The sequence below is a fragment of the Palaemon carinicauda genome, chromosome 12, assembly GCF_036898095.1.
Source record: "Palaemon carinicauda isolate YSFRI2023 chromosome 12, ASM3689809v2, whole genome shotgun sequence".
In the NCBI taxonomy this organism is placed as follows: Eukaryota; Metazoa; Arthropoda; class Malacostraca; order Decapoda; family Palaemonidae; genus Palaemon; species Palaemon carinicauda.
The window spans coordinates 127,261,545-127,272,374 of record NC_090736.1 but is presented as its reverse complement, the minus strand read 5'-3'; positions in this window follow the sequence as shown (position 1 = coordinate 127,272,374).

Sequence of the window (10,830 nt, the reverse complement as noted above, 5' to 3'; positions counted from 1 at the left end):
ACTTGATATTTGGATACATATCCTCTATGTTGGCAGGGTAATGAGTTGTAAAAGTCATACTCTTAGAAGCACAGCACAGCTTCAATTCTGCCACAAAAAGGTTGTATACCATTTCCCGAATACTTGAAGTATCACCAAAGCCAGTTAGATATCTAATGATAGCTAGGTAACAATCCCCTAAGTCACTGAGTGCCTTTAGGTACAGGTACACCAGCATAGTCTTCATCTTGTAGCCACCAGCAGCATAAGCCATAAGAATAAGAAGTTAGTCTGTCAATGCCAGATTTATGACTCGGTGCTATCTTCTCTTCAAATGTAGGTAAAATTAGTCAAAATTTTCTTTTGGTTCTAATATGTAAATAATACTGTAGTGTAAATGACCCGGGCATATAATAAAAATTGTATAGTAATTTTACACCAATAAAGAGAACAATTTTTCTTTTTTACAAATACCAACATAGAGAAAATAAATCATGACTGACATCTATTGAAGGCAATTTAGAGAAAATTCAGCTTTCAAGTCATCACTATAATAAAGAAAAAGTTATTAATCTCTATCAGATAGGTCGATTCTGTTGCAAGATAAATAGGCGTAGATTGGAAGTAAATATTTTAACCCGATGTTGCAAACATTTAACTTTGCCTCACAAAATAATGTTTGCCTAATTGTGTCACTATATGTGTCAAATAAATGATGAATGATGAGAGGCAGTGAATTAGACAACACCATTAATCTAACAGGATTTATTGTTCAAGTTAATTTCACAGAAACATGGGCAAAAATCTTCTTCAAAGTGAATCAATTAATCTTCTCAATGACTTAGTCAATCGTATTTTAAATCATGGTAATTACGTAACAAAAGAAATGTAAGTCTCTCGCTGTCCTTTATATTACTAGAACAATTTATCTTAAATTACAGACACCCTCGGGGAGAACGGACTTATAGAGGACACAGTTTAACTACATAACAAATACTTATAATATTGGGCGCCTTGTTGAGTATCAACGCCTGCCATGACTGATGTGCCTACTAAGGGTTGCCCATTCATGACTTGAGCTTGACCTCAACTCGGATCCAACTAAATCCTCTTCCCAGCTGTTCATATTTCTCACCCATTGCTGGGGGGTATAGGCAAGGCAGTCTCAAATACAGGCCTGGTAATCGGGGGAAAAATTTATCATGAGTAGGTCGATTGATATGGAGATGGATAAGGTTTGAGTTTAGTTTTGACAAGACATATCCGATTTAGCGGGAAACCTGGCCATCCACAACCTTTCTTTCTCTCACACACCACTAACTATATATACACACTTTTTTTTTTCTCGTTACAGTCTACAGCTGATAATCCTCATAAAAGAGATAAGATATCATACACACCAAAAGGAGACGGCTTATAATAATCCGGCTAAGAATAATTAGATAGAGAAATAAGTAATAAAATTGAAATAAAACTCTCCCGTGGCAGCAGCCTAATTAGAGGACCAACTAATTAAAAAAAAAAAAAAAAAAAAAAAAAAAAAAAAAAAAAAAAAAAAAAAAAACCCAAATTATTCCAACAGTTTAATCTACAAAAATAAGTAATAAAGTGAACATTTCCCGCAATTTAAAATGATTTAATCTTTTGCACAATCACCAGATCTTCCTGTACATTTTCTTTACATGAAGTATTTGACAGATTTATTTTCACTGTTTCCACTAGTAATTTTTGCAATTCAGCTGTGAGTTTTCTTCCCAATTGTCTTATCGAAGAAGGATGTCTTGAATTCAATATCATTATATCTCAAGTATAGCGGACACAACTGAAAAGACGGCCTTGGTATGAGGGTTTGTCTGGCCTCTGGGTACGGTGGCAGGTGATGCAACCGCATCAGGGCGGTTTTCATCTCCTTTTTCGTCCCCTCTCCCCGGTGCACCTATTGACATGGAAACAGATTCAGTACACGTGTGGTTGGGTCAGCCCCTATTATAAATAAAAAAATGACTCAAGTTAGTTCAAACTGCTTTGCGCATTGCCCAGGATCGTGGAGATGAGCTCATAGTTCGGCAAACACCGCCCTACTTCCTGCGCATACACCTAACCCAGTGTATATTTTTATTATAATCCCTTTATATTTGACAATTGAAGCAATCGATAAGAACCTTCTTCCTAGAATATATCTTTTGTCATAGGAATTTAATGGTTTTTGAAATCTTATCTATCAACACTACTTTCATTGCTTTTACTAATAGTGCTACTACTACTAATGGTAATATTAATAATAATAACGATGATTGCAGTTCAGCTGACTTTATAAATACAAAGATTATGAGCTACAAAATATGTGTGAAATACATTTGGAAAATACTAATCCTGTAACATGTTATCGACTTGTGCTAACAATGCTTTGGCTGTATAAAAGATATTTGCATTGCAGTATATACCTTTGTATATCTACTTTAAGATTTAATGCTATTTGATCATGTCAATTTCTAAGCTTGTAACTTTACCTATCGGCATACCAGTAATATTGATAAGAACATCATCATATATAAAACGGTTTCCTTTACATAAACGTGATATGTTAACTTGAAAGTTTTGTATCACAAACATAACCTAATCAATATGAACTAAAAATATTATTTTTAAGTTATTGATATTAGTTGAATATGTACTAGTTCTGACTTTGCCCATAACTCTTATGTAAAACGTAATCACGTTTATATGCGATTCTATGTAAGATAATTGATAAATGGGCTTTCATGATTTTGAAATTTCCATAAAGTGTAGAGAGAGAGAGAGAGAGAGAGAGAGAGATGAGAGAGAGAGGAGAGAGAGAGGAGAGAGAGAGAGAGAGAGAGAGAGAGAGAGAGAGAATGAGCAACATATGCGTCCATACATATTAGTCTATCTGCCAAGAACCGGGAAGGTTCCACTCCCCTTTATCCACAATTTATAGTGATGTTTTAATGTTAGCTAGACCCATTAGCTATCTGAATTAGTTTTTTTTCCATGAATTTGATATTGGTTATATAAATATCAGAATTTCAGAGGATAACATAGAGGGATCTATATATGAAATTCACAAAAACGAAAACACATTATAATCGCATTGTGTGTATTTTGAGATGCCTTTTTTATTGAGGTGAAAATCGGAGTAATTTGAGATGTGGCATTTGCCAAGGATATTCAATGTTAAGATTGCTATATATATATACGATGTGATTTGTATCAAATCAATACAATATGTAAATTATCTGAACAACGTTCAATGGTGTTCACTAACCCAGGACACTTAACCCGAGAAGGCTGATAGGACAATAGGTTAACCTGTTGCTCTTCCTCACCCTCTAGGATGAATACAAATCCATATGAAATACTGTGAGATCAGTAAATAGTTTCCATAATGTCATTATTCTACTTGGAGCATTCCGTATGTCACCATAGGAAAGTACACGGAAAGAAATGGATGTGAGGAAGTTGTAGTTCAATCTGCAGTTTGAGAAAGTGGGTCAATTGAAAAGGACATGAATGGGATACACTACAATTGGACAAGGTATGAAATAAAAGTATCAGTTGAAGCTTTGCAGCTGATGCCGTTGGCTGCACTTCAGGACAAAGAATGTTTTGTCATTAGTGAGGAGGAAATCAAACTGATGTGTAGTCTGGTTAAGATAACAAGCAAGGAGACTGAATGCAGAAATATGAGGAATATAAGATGAAGATGCGCACTGGAGAAAAGGGGAAAACTGCACAGTTCTGGATTGGTTATATGGATAAGTCACGGCTTCTTATATACTTCCTGAGGGTTACCAAGGCAAACAATTTCACTCTACAAATTGCCTGTCTGCATAAAATGTGCCCTCTCTTCTTCCGTCAAGACAAACCAAACTATGCCTGGTATATCTCAGGGTATGAAATTTTCTTCTCAACCTTTCACGCACACATCGAGGAAAGATGGAGCTTCTTTAGAAGAATGGAATGAGTGCGAAACAGTCTGATGTTTCCAAGTCTTGAAATGCTGTGGACGTAAAACTAGAAAAGACATAAAACCAACATGTAAGTGGACATAATCCTAGAATCATTGTATTCAGCCGTAACTTGACAGCATATCATTGGTGGACTTGTACTCGTCATGCATATGCTGAGCATCTACAAGTAAGAAAACAAAATATGTATTATTGGGATGTTCCTATGTACAAACCCATAATTGGTGCTTCTTTTATTACCTCGGTCAAAAAGGATGGTTCTGTCGTCATTTGTATGTGTCAGTCTATTTGCCAAATTATATGTAGGTTTGTGTTGTCCCGTCCTTTGACCTCCACCGCTCATATCTGAGATACATATGTGATAAAACATGTTGAAGTGTATTATTATTATTATCATTACTATTGTTATTATTATTACTTGCTAATCTACAACCCTACTTTGGAAAGCAGGATGCTATAAGCCTATGGGCAACAACACGGAAAATAGCCCAGTGAGGAAAAGAAATAGGTAAAAATAAAATATAAAAACAATAACTATATTAAAATAAATATTTCCTATATAAACTATAAAAAATTTAACAAAACAAGAAGAAGAAAAATTACATAGAATAGTGTGCCCGAGTGTACCCTCAAGCAAGAGAACTATAACCACAGACAGTGGAAGACCATGGTACAGAGGCTATGGCAGTACCCAAGACTAGAGAATAATGGTTTGATTTTGGAGTGTCCTTCTCCTAGGAGAGCTACTGACCATAGCTAAACAGTCTCTTCTACCCTTATCAAGAGGAAAGTAGCCGCTGAACAATTACAGCGCACTAGTTAACCCCTTGGGTGAAGAAGAATTGTTTGGTAATCTTAGTGTTGTCAGGTGTATAAGGACCGAGGAGAGTCTCTAAAGAATTTGCCAGACTATTCGGTGTATGTGTAGGCAAAGGGAAAGCGAACCAGAGAGATGTATCCAATGTAATACTGTCTGACCAGTCAAAGGACCACATAACTGTATGCTAGTGAATGAGTCCTTTTGTTTGATCCAAGAAATAAGCCGATTTAACGCGAATATCAGAAGGCTGTTGATTGCAATATAGTTAAATGTTTTCGGGAATAGTCGGTGACTAGTTTTAGGTCAGAAAAGTGGGATAAAATGTCGGCATAGGATATTATTTGGGGAATTACTAAAAATCTAAACAAGATGGCACTCTATAACACAGGCAAGACATGAAGGAATATTGCTGCAATCAGAAAGAGTCAATTCCATGATTTTGCACAAAAGAACTAGACCGTTTAATAACAGAGGTCACTAATAGCTCCAACCAGTGTGACGGAAAAATATTCTCAACATATTGAAACAATATGATTCAACAAACTGATGCACATCATCAAAATAATAGAAGAAATTCCAAGAGGATCCAGGTGATAAAGAGACTTATCAAGAAAGTTTACATCAATCAACAAATTCTATCAAAGAACAAGAAGTCCAATATGGTGAATATGCTGATTGGTGCATTGTGAAAAAGAATGCCAAAATGGTGCAAAACATGTAAAATGTGGTATTCCAAAATTAACCCGCATCAACTGATCAGGAAATGCTATGCATGTCGTGTATCAACACACCCTAGTTGCTCTGAAGTGCAACAAAAATAAATAATAAATACACAAAGGTATTTTTCTCGACATGCTTAGTCTGGATAGAAAATATAATTAAGTCGAGACTGAATCTTCAAATAGAAGAAGAAGAAGAAGAAGAAGAAGAAGAAGAAGAAGAAGAAGAAGAAGAAGAAGAAGAAGAAGAAGAAGCTAAACAGGATATGTGTAAGGATGCAGAGGAAATCATTGATAAAACATATGATGCCATTTAACAACATACTTACAAAGAAAAAAATTATCAGATGGAAACAAATAATAGACCCAAGAGACTCTACCCGGACCAACATACTTTTAGGGAAGAGCAGGAAAAAAAAAAGAAAAAAAAAAGAAGAAAGGTATAGTGTGCAATTTAATGAAAAGAGGGAACTACAGATTTGACGAAAGATGCTACTACAAGCATCCAAAGATATGCCATGATTATGAAATATATGGTAAATGTGCATATTTAGACGGATGTGGAGACAAATGTAGAGATCTCCATCCAAAAATATGCAAAAACATGAAAGAAGGAAAAGGATGCAAATCCAACAAAAATTGTCGAAATATGCATCCTGCAACCATGAATGAAAGTCAGAAAACTCAAAAGCAAACAGGAAAGAAAAATAAAAGCAAAAATGAAAGAAAAAAAATAAAAAAACAAGCCAATTATATATCACGCTGTGCAGAAAAAGGCCCCAAGATATGATGTCTTTCAACCCAAATATGCACAATTAGAGCCTAACTACAAAGAATGCATCTATAATGCCAGGGGTTGGTGCAGATATGGGGATAATTTCAAGTATACACACAAAAATAAATATGAAGGCAAAAGAGCTAATATAATAGAAAAGTTTGATTTATTAATGGCAGACTTCCTGGAAATGAAGAAAAGAACATCATATCAGAACAGGAAGGAAGCATGGAAAAATCCATATTATTACCAATATTAATGTAAATAATGGGAATGAAACCCTAACCATCATAGAGATGAATGCACAGGGTTTAGTCACCAGTAACTCTAAAGTAAAATAGAGTTCTTAGAAGAACTAACCCAAATTGAGAAAATAGATATATTAGATATATGTGAAACATGGTATTCTTAAGACACTGGCAGTGATGACCAGATAAAGAGTTTCCAAATATATAGATCAGACAGAAGAAATAGAAATTAAGGGGGAACCACAATATATAGAAGAGACCTAAATCAAGGAAATGTATGTGAAAAATACAGCAACACAGAATGTGAATTGATTGCGGTAGAATTTGAATATGAAAAACCTGTGAATATTGTAGTTTACAGGCCCCCAAATCCTAGGGAGTTTGACATAATGATAGAAAAAAATAGATGATATATGTAGAAACCATAACGACTTGAATATACTCCTATCCGGTGATTTTAACTTTCCTTTCGTGGATTGGAAAGAACGGGTAGGAGAAAGTGGTTGTGTAAATGCATTTAAAGAAGAGAATATTAGTAGCACAGAAGATAAAAGGCAATTTGAAAAGCTTCAAGATATGCTATTAGAACATAATATGCAACAAATAAACCACAATCCAACAAGAAAGGACAATGTCCTACATTTAGTAATTGTGAATGAGGTGAATTATGTTAAAGAAATAATAGTGTATATCACGGGAATTTCAGACTACAAAGCACAAAACGATGGGAAGTATATGGAAAATATAATTTTTATAGTAAGAATATAAAATGGTCAGAAATAAATGAAAAATTTAACAAACATTGGAAAAATGTATTCGTAAGTGATAATATACTGGTAAATATGGATATACTGTACAAAATACTGGAGAAAACTGTTGAAAAATATGTACCAAAAAAAAAAAAAATAAATAAATAAATAAATAAACATCAGACATGCATACCAAGAGACAGAATGAGACATTTCAAAAATATAGAAAAATGGAAGAAAAATCTTGCAAAAAATAAAAAGTAAAAAAATGTATGAAGAATAATGGAAATAAAAAGTAACATAGAAAATGCAGAACAAAAGATTATACAATCGAAAGAGAAGGAAAAAAGGGACTTAGAAGAAAGGATACTTCAAAATATAAATAAAAAAACCCAAAGTACTTTACTCCTATGCAAAAAAGATGAATAAAGGGAGATTAGAAATAGGCCTTTTAAGAATTGAAGGACGGTTAACGAATGAAAAAAAAGGAAATATGCAACACATTAGCAGAAAAATATGAGTGAATTCACGCCAAGAATTGCGAATGCGAATAATGAAACAAATGAGAGAAGAAAATATTGAATATCTGACGGATATAGATATTATTAATGAAGCAGATATTGTGCAGGCTATAAGTGAAATTAAAAATGGATCGGCCGCCGGGCCAGATGGAGTTACAGCGATTTTGTTAAAAAAAACTGCAAACACTATCGCGAAGTCGCTTGCAATACTGCTAAGACAGAGTGTAGATATGAGCGAGATATATGTTAAACATAAATTAGCTTATACAACTCCTATCTTCAAAAGTGGATCAAGACTACAGGCAAGCAATTATAGACCTGCTAGTCTAACATCACATATTATGAAATTGTATGAAAGGGTAATAAAAAAGAAAATAATGAAACATTTGGTTAAAAATAATTTATTTAATATAGGTCGACACGGTTTTTTGCCCGGAAAAAGTACACAAACCCAACTGATAGCACACTATGAAAACATATACAAAAATATGATAAATGAAAAAGACACAGATGTGATCTATCTAGATTTTGCAAAAGCCTTTGACAAGGTAGACCACAATATATTAGAGAAACAAATGAGAAAACATAATATTGTGGGAAATATACGAAAATGGGTAAAAGAATTCCTGCAAAACAGAAAACAGATAGTGGTTACAAATGATGAGAGATCAGATGAAGGTCAGGTAATATCTGGCGTGCCACAGGGTATGGTATTAGCTGCACTGCTGTTTGTTATTATGATCTCAGACATAGACTGTGATGTTAAAGACTCTGTTGTGAGAAGTTTCGCCGATGACACAAGAATAAGCAGAGAAAATACTTGTGAATGAAGATAGGAACTCATTACAAAGAGATCTAAACAAAATATATGAATGGGCAGGGATAAATAGGATGGTATTTAACTCCGGTAAATTCAAATCAATAAATTATGGAAACAGAGAAGGAATGGTACATGCGTACAGGGGACCCAATAACGAGACAATCACAAACAAGGAAGCAATTAAAGACCTTGGTGTAATATTAAAGAGGAATATGTTATGCAACGACCAAATAGCAACACTGTTGGATAAATGTAAAGCAAAAATGGGAATGCTATTCAGACACTTCAAAACAAGAATAGCTGAATACATGATTATGCTTCACAGAGCTTATGTACGTAGTACACTCGAATACTGCAATGTGATATGGTACCTACATTACCAAAAGGAAATTGCACAAATAGAGAGTGTACAGAGGTCCTTTACTGCTAGAATGGAAGAAGTTAAGGACCTTGACAACTGGGAAAGACTGCATTTTTTTTAAATTGTACAGTCTAGAAAGAAGAAGAGAATGCTACATGATAATACAAGCATGGAAGCAAACCGAAGGAATTATTGAAAACATCTTGGAGCTAAAAATATCAGAAAGAGCAGGGTGAGGTAGACTAATAGTGCCCAAAACTATACCAGGAAAAACTAAGGAAGGCGCATATGACACTAATCCACTTCGCACCAGCATTGATAATGCAGCAATTATTTGATGCGCTGCCAGCTCATCTAAGAAACATATCAGGAGTGAGCATAGATGTGTTTGTTTAAGAATATGCTCGATAAATACCTAAGATGCTTCCCAGACCATCCAAGACTGGGAGATGCAAAATTCACCGGAAGATGCATTAGCAACTCTCTGGTGGATATACGAGGTGGCTCACACTGAGGGACCTGGGGGAACCCAGACGTAGAATAAGGCAATAAGGTAAGGTAAGCAGTAGTATCTCAACGGGTGGCTGATGTAATATTAATTCAACATCGTAGACAACATTGTCTTGTTGCTGGAGAAACTATCTATATTCATAAGTCCATTTTCATCCATTCCAAGCAATGGATATGTGCTTTAATGGATATGATGAGTGGCTTTCAAAACTACAGTGTACCATATGTTGACAATCTATGCTGCATATCTTCACGCATACCAGTTTCAAAAGAGATTGCCGAAAATTTCTTCACTGTTCACAAACATGGTATCAGTGCTTACAAGTCTTTTGTACAGGAAAAACTAATGCAGAAGACATGCAGAATTCACTCACCTATCAAAAGAATGAAGTTGAAGACATTCACATCATAAGAAATAACAATAATTGTAACAAGGTCTTCAAAGAAAACCAAAGCACTTACTGCAAAAAAGAATATATCTTTGGTTAGTTCATACTCCTTTCCATAAAGCATGAACTCTGAATAGAGATGGTGATGTCATATCCATTTGATCCAGTGGCCTCGAGGTTTGCAACTGCTGATGGTGCACCAGAGAAAACAGACAAGGTAAAGCTGCTACACAGGTTACAAGAAGACTAGATAATGTGTACTAGACCAGAAACAGCAATATACGTCATTGAGGGGGATGTGATGTTTCAAGGCCTCACTCAGATACCAAATACCTTTGAAGAATTGGTTGAATGCATCTTTGTTGACTTTCCATACGCTACCTTGGTTTATTTTGTCATTGAAACCTACCACAAACGGAGCATAAAAAACTATGAAGGAGATCTTCGTGAGAGATCCCAAGATTTTTTTTTTTTTTTTTTTTGCGTGGGTCTCCTACAGAGGTTCCATGCGAGTTCTACAAATTCTTGTGCAACAGCTCCAGCATGAAACCGCTCATCCCTATCATCCTCTAGGAATGGAAGGGAGATGCGTACACTTTCAGGCTAAAGACAGGCTGGTGCATGAGTAGTCAAGATGGACACGAAACACCTGCAGATGAAGTTCCAGATCTTCTCAGGTTTGTGGAAGGTTTTACTTGAGTTTAGTACTTTACCGTTGTCTACCTTACCCTCGTGTGATACTTACTATTTTATGAAAGTCCTTGAAAAAGGAACTGATAGATCTATATTTACTACAATCTCTAAATGCTGCAAATACTAAATCAGTAATACAAATTAATTTTTGGTCATTTACATTTGTATGTTATAGAATACTTTCCATTTCAATAATGTAACTGGTGTAATGTCTATTCTAAACACAAATTTAACCTTATATATGTAAGGGGGAAGTT